This window comes from Labrus bergylta, chromosome 2 (assembly GCF_963930695.1).
Source record: "Labrus bergylta chromosome 2, fLabBer1.1, whole genome shotgun sequence".
In the NCBI taxonomy this organism is placed as follows: Eukaryota; Metazoa; Chordata; class Actinopteri; order Labriformes; family Labridae; genus Labrus; species Labrus bergylta.
Window position 1 is genome coordinate 37642052 of NC_089196.1, and position 6515 is coordinate 37648566.

Below are 6515 nucleotides of genomic sequence, written 5' to 3' on the forward strand. Positions count from 1 at the left end.
CCACCCAGGAGCACCAGCAACGGGGCCCTTTGACCCCAGCCCTCCCCAGAGCTCCAGGCACTCTGCCACACTCCTCCAGCCCACCCAGGAGCACCAGCAACGGGGCCCTTTGACCCCAGCCCTCCCCAGAGCTCCAGGCACTCTGCCACACTCCTCCAGCCCACCCAGGAGCTCCAGCAACGGGGCCCTTTGACCCCCAGGCCTCCCACCTCTCCCCCAGAGCTCCAGGCACTCTGTCACACTCCTCCAGCCCAGCCAGGAGCACCAGCCACGGGGCCCTTTGACCCCAGCCCTCCCCAGAGCTCCAGGCACTCTGTCACACTCCTCCAGCCCCCCCAGGAGCACCAGCAACGGGGCCCTTTGACCCCCAGCCCTCCCCAGAGCTCCAGGCACTCTGTCACACTCCTCCAGCCCACCCAGGAGCACCAGCAACTGGGCCCTTTGACCCCAGCCCTCCCACCTCTCCCCCAGAGCTCCAGGCACTCTGCCACACTCCTCCAGCCCACCCAGGAGCACCAGCAACGGGGCCCTTTGACCCCAGCCCTCCCCAGAGCTCCAGGCTGCCTGCCACACTCCTCCAGCCCCCCCCCCCCCCCCCCCCCAGGAGCACCAGCAACGGGGCCCTTTGACCCCCAGCCCTCCCACCTCTCCCCCAGAGCTCCAGGCTGCCTGCCACACATCTGTATCCGCTCTGGGTGCACCAGCAACGGGGCCCTTTGACCCCCAGCCCTCCCACCTCTCCCCCCAGAGCTCCAGGCTGCCTGCCACACTCCTCCAGCCCACCCAGGAGCACCCAGAGACCCAGGCTTCATGTCACACTTCTCCATCCGTCCCAGGAGCACCCCAAGCCCGACACTTTGTCTCTATCTCTCCCACCCTTCCTCCAGAGCCCCAGGGACTCTGACACACTCCTCCAGCCCACCCAGGAGCACCCAGAGACCCAGGCTTCATGTCACACTTCTCCATCCGACCCATGAGCACCCCAAGCCCGTCTCTATCTCTCCCACCCTTCCTCCAGAGCCCCAGGCTGTCTCTCACACACTCCTCCAGCAGACCCATGAGCACCAGGCTCTCTGTCACCCTCCTCCAGCCCACCCAGGAGCACCCAAAGCCCCACACTTTGTATCTCTATCTCTCCCACCCTTCCTCCAGAGCCCCAGGCTGTCTCTCACACTCCTCCAGCCGACCCAGGAGCACCAGGCTCTCTGTCACCCTCCTCCAGCCCACCCAGGAGCACCCAAAGCCCCACACTTTGTATCTCTATCTCTCCCACCCTTCCTCCAGAGCTCCAGGCTGTCTCTCACACTCCTCCAGCCGACCCAGGAGCACCCAGAGCACCAGGCACTCTGTCACACTTCTCCATCCCACCCAGGAGCACCCAAAGCCTGACACTCTGTCTCTATCTCTCCCACCCTTCCTCCAGAGCCCCAGGCACTCTGTCACACTTCTCCATCTGACCCAGGAGCACCCAGGAGCACCAGGCACTCCCTCACCCTCCTCCAGCCCACCCAGGAGCACCCAAAGCCCGACACTTTGTCTATATCACTCTCACGCTTCTCACAGAGCACCAGGCTCTCTGTCACCCTCCTCCAGCCCACCCAGGAGCACCCAAAGCCCCACACTCTGTCTCTATCTCTCCCACCCTTCCTCCAGAGCCCCAGGCACTCTGTCACACTTCTCCATCTGACCCAGGAGCACCCAGGAGCACCAGGCACTCCCTCACACTCCTCCAGCCCACCCAGGAGCACCCAAAGCCAGACACTTTGTCTCTATCACTCTCACGCTTCTCACAGAGCACCAGGCTCTCTGTCACCCTCCTCCAGCCCACCCAGGAGCACCCAAAGCCTGACACTCTGTCTCTATCTCTCCCACCCTTCCTCCAGAGCCCCAGGCACTCTGTCACACTTCTCCATCTGACCCAGGAGCACCCAGGAGCACCAGGCACTCCCTCACCCTCCTCCAGCCCACCCAGGAGCACCCAAAGCCAGACACTTTGTCTATATCACTCTCACGCTTCTCACAGAGCACCAGGCTCTCTGTCACACTCCTCCATCCCACCCTGGAGCACCCAAAGCCCCACACTTCATCTCTAGCACTCCCTCACCCTCCTCCAGCAGACCCAAGAGCACCAAGCACTCCCTCACCCTCCTCTAGCCTCTCCCTCTCACTCTCCTCGGCCTCACCACACACACACCCACCCACACCCCGGGGGGGGGGGGGGGGGGGGGCCATGCCACCACCTCCCTCCGGTCACCCACCTCCAGGGACCTCTTGCACCTCTCTATCCTGCGGACCCACTATTAAGCACCCATCTCGGCTAACAACACATAGCCACAGCCAGCAAAACCTCGTGCCTCTGGTTCCATAAACTTTTTTCGCTCACGCCCCTGGTTCCATAAACTTTTTTTCGCTCACACCCCTGGTTCCCTAAATCCCATGGCTCAGACCCCTGGTTCCCTAAATCCCATGGCTCACATCCCTGGTTCCCTAAATCCCATGGCTCAGACCCCTGGTTCCCTAAATCCCATGGCTCACACCCCTGGTTCCCTAAATCCCATGGCTCAGACCCCTGGTTCCCTAAATCCAATGACTTCCACAGGGGGGCAGCATTTTTCAGCCTACCTCAGGCCGAGAGGGCTCACCCTTTGGGCCTTATCTTGACCCTTTCTCGGTCCTCCCCAACCTCCAGGCTGACTTAGAAACTTTTTTTTTTTTTTTTTTTTTTTTTTTCCGAAAGTGACACTTAGAAACTTTTTCGAAAGTTGGACTTCCAGAGGGTGACAGCGGTGTTCAGCTGTCCCCAGGCCGAGAGGGCTCACCATTTCGGCCTCATATTGACCATTACTCGGTCTTTTACGTCCTCCAGAGGCTAACAGCGGTGTTCAGCTCTCCCCAGGCCGAGAGGGCTCACCATTTCGGCCTCATATTGACCATTACTCGGTCTTTTACGTCCTCCAGAGGCTAACAGCGGTGTTCAGCTCTCCCCAGGCCGAGAGGGCTCACCATTTCGGCCTCATTCTGACCATTACTCGGTCTTTTACGTCCTCCAGAGGCTAACAGCGGTGTTCAGCTCTCCCCAGGCCGAGAGGGGTCACCATTTCGGCCTCATATTGACCATTACTCGGTCTTTTACGTCCTCCAGAGGCTAACAGCGGTGTTCAGCTCTCCCCAGGCCGAGAGGGCTCACCCTTTCGGCCTCATCTCTGTCTTTTCTCGGTCCTCCCCAACCTCCAGGCTGACTTAGAAACTTTTTTTCGAAAGTGACACTTAGAAACTTTTTCGAAAGTTGGACTTCCAGAGGGTGACAGCGGTGTTCAGCTGTCCCCAGGCCGAGAGGGCTCACCATTTCGGCCTCATATTGACCATTACTCGGTCTTTTACGTCCTCCAGAGGCTAACAGCGGTGTTCAGCTCTCCCCAGGCCGAGAGGGCTCACCATTTCGGCCTCATATTGACCATTACTCGGTCTTTTACGTCCTCCAGAGGCTAACAGCGGTGTTCAGCTCTCCCCAGGCCGAGAGGGCTCACCATTTCGGCCTCATATTGACCATTACTCGGTCTTTTACGTCCTCCAGAGGCTAACAGCGGTGTTCAGCTCTCCCCAGGCCGAGAGGGCTCACCATTTCGGCCTCATATTGACCATTACTCGGTCTTTTACGTCCTCCAGAGGCTGACAGCGGTGTTCAGCTCTCCCCAGGCCGAGAGGGCTCACCCTTTCGGCCTCATCTCTGTCTTTTCTCGGTCCTCCCCAACCTCCAGGCTGACTTAGAAACTTTTTTTCGAAAGTGACACTTAGAAACTTTTTCGAAAGTTGGACTTCCAGAGGGTGACAGCGGTGTTCAGCTGTCCCCAGGCCGAGAGGGCTCACCATTTCGGCCTCATATTGACCATTTCTCGGTCTTTTACGTCCTCCAGAGGCTAACAGCGGTGTTCAGCTCTCCCCAGGCCGAGAGGGCTCACCATTTCGGCCTCATATTGACCATTACTCGGTCTTTTACGTCCTCCAGAGGCTGACAGCGGTGTTCAGCTCTCCCCAGGCCGAGAGGGCTCACCATTTCGGCCTCATTCTGACCATTTCTCGGTCTTTTAAGTCCTCCAGAGGCTGACAGCGGTGTTCAGCTCTCCCCAGGCCGAGAGGGCTCACCCTTTCGGCCTCATCTTTGCCTTTTCTCGGTCCTCCCCAACCTCCAGGCTGACTTAGAAACTTTTTTTCGAAAGTGACACTTAGAAACTTTTTCGAAAGTTGGACTTCCAGAGGGTGACAGCGGTGTTCAGCTGTCCCCAGGCCGAGAGGGCTCACCCTTTCGGCCTCATCTGTGCCTTTTCTCGGTCTTTTACATCCTCCAGAGGCTGACAGCGGTGTTCAGCTCTCCCCAGGCCGAGAGGGCTCACCATTTCGGCCTCATATGTGCCTTTTCTCGGTCTTTTTCATCCTCCAGAGGCTAACAGCGGTCTCTGGCAGTCCCCAGGCCGAGAGGGCTCACCATTTCGGCCTCATCTTTGCCTTTTCTCGGTCCTCCCCAACCTCCAGGTCATTTTTTCTCTTTATCCTGGAGCGCTGCACTTGGAAAATCTTCACTTCAGCACTGGACAGCGCTGGACAGCGCCACCCATGTCCACCTTTAATGCCTCTTTTTCGGCCTCATGTTGGCCCTTTCCTCGGTCCTTTTCATCCTCCAGAGGCCAACAGCGGTGTTCAGCTGTCCCCAGGCCGAGAGGGGTCACCATTTCGGCCTCATATTGACCATTACTCGGTCTTTTACGTCATCCAGAGGCTAACAGCGGTGTTCAGCTCTCCCCAGGCCGAGAGGGCTCACCATTTCGGCCTCATATTGACCATTACTCGGTCTTTTACGTCCTCCAGAGGGTGACAGCGGTGTTCAGCTGTCCCCAGGCCGAGAGGGCTCACCCTTTCGGCCTCATCTCTGCCTTTTATCGGTCCTCCCCAACCTCCAGGCTGACTTAGAAACTTTTTTTTCGAAAGTGACACTTAGAAACTTTTTCGAAAGTTGGACTTCCAGAGGGTGACAGCGGTGTTCAGCTGTCCCCAGGCCGAGAGGGCTCACCCTTTCGGCCTCATCTCTGCCTTTACTCGGTCTTTAACATCCTCCAGAGGCTAACAGCGGTGTTCAGCTCTCCCCAGGCCGAGAGGGCTCACCATTTCGGCCTCATCTGTGCCTTTTCTCGGTCTTTTACGTCCTCCAGAGGCTAACAGCGGTGTTCAGCTCTCCCCAGGCCGAGAGGGCTCACCATTTCGGCCTCATTCTGACCATTACTCGGTCTTTTACGTCCTCCAGAGGCTAACAGCGGTGTTCAGCTCTCCCCAGGCCGAGAGGGCTCACCATTTCGGCCTCATATTGACCATTACTCGGTCTTTTACGTCCTCCAGAGGGTGACAGCGGTGTTCAGCTGTCCCCAGGCCGAGAGGGCTCACCCTTTCGGCCTCATCTCTGCCTTTTCTCGGTCCTCCCCAACCTCCAGGCTGACTTAGAAACTTTTTTTCGAAAGTGACACTTAGAAACTTTTTCGAAAGTTGGACTTCCAGAGGGTGACAGCGGTGTTCAGCTGTCCCCAGGCCGAGAGGGTTCACCCTTTCGGCCTCATCTCTGCCTTTACTCGGTCTTTAACATCCTCCAGAGGCTAACAGCGGTGTTCAGCTCTCCCCAGGCCGAGAGGGCTCACCATTTCGGCCTCATCTGTGCCTTTTCTCGGTCTTTTACGTCCTCCAGAGGCTGACAGCGGTGTTCAGCTCTCCCCAGGCCGAGAGGGCTCACCATTTCGGCCTCACCTGTGCCTTTTCTCGGTCTTTTACGTCCTCCAGAGGCTAACAGCGGTGTTCAGCTCTCCCCAGGCCGAGAGGGCTCACCATTTCGGCCTCATTCTGACCATTACTCGGTCTTTTACGTCCTCCAGAGGCTAACAGCGGTGTTCAGCTCTCCCCAGGCCGAGAGGGCTCACCATTTCGGCCTCATATTGACCATTACTCGGTCTTTTACGTCCTCCAGAGGGTGACAGCGGTGTTCAGCTCTCCCCAGGCCGAGAGGGCTCACCATTTCGGCCTCATATTGACCTTTTCTCGGTCTTTTACGTCCTCCAGAGGCTAACAGCGGTCTCTGGCAGTCCCCAGGCCGAGAGGGCTCACCCTTTCGGCCTCATCTTTGCCTTTTCTCGGTCCTCCCCAACCTCCAGGCTGACTTAGAAACTTTTTTTCGAAAGTGACACTTAGAAACTTTTTCGAAAGTTGGACTTCCAGAGGGTGACAGCGGTGTTCAGCTGTCCCCAGGCCGAGAGGGCTCACCCTTTCGGCCTCATCTGTGCCTTTTCTCGGTCTTTTACATCCTCCAGAGGGTGACAGCGGTGATCAGCTGTCCCCAGGCCGAGAGGGCTCACCATTTCGGCCTCACATGTGCCTTTCCTCGGTCTTTTTCATCCTCCAGAGGCTAACAGCGGCCTCTGGCAGTCCCCAGGCCGAGAGGGCTCACCATTTCGGCCTCAACTTTGCCTTTTCTCGGTCCT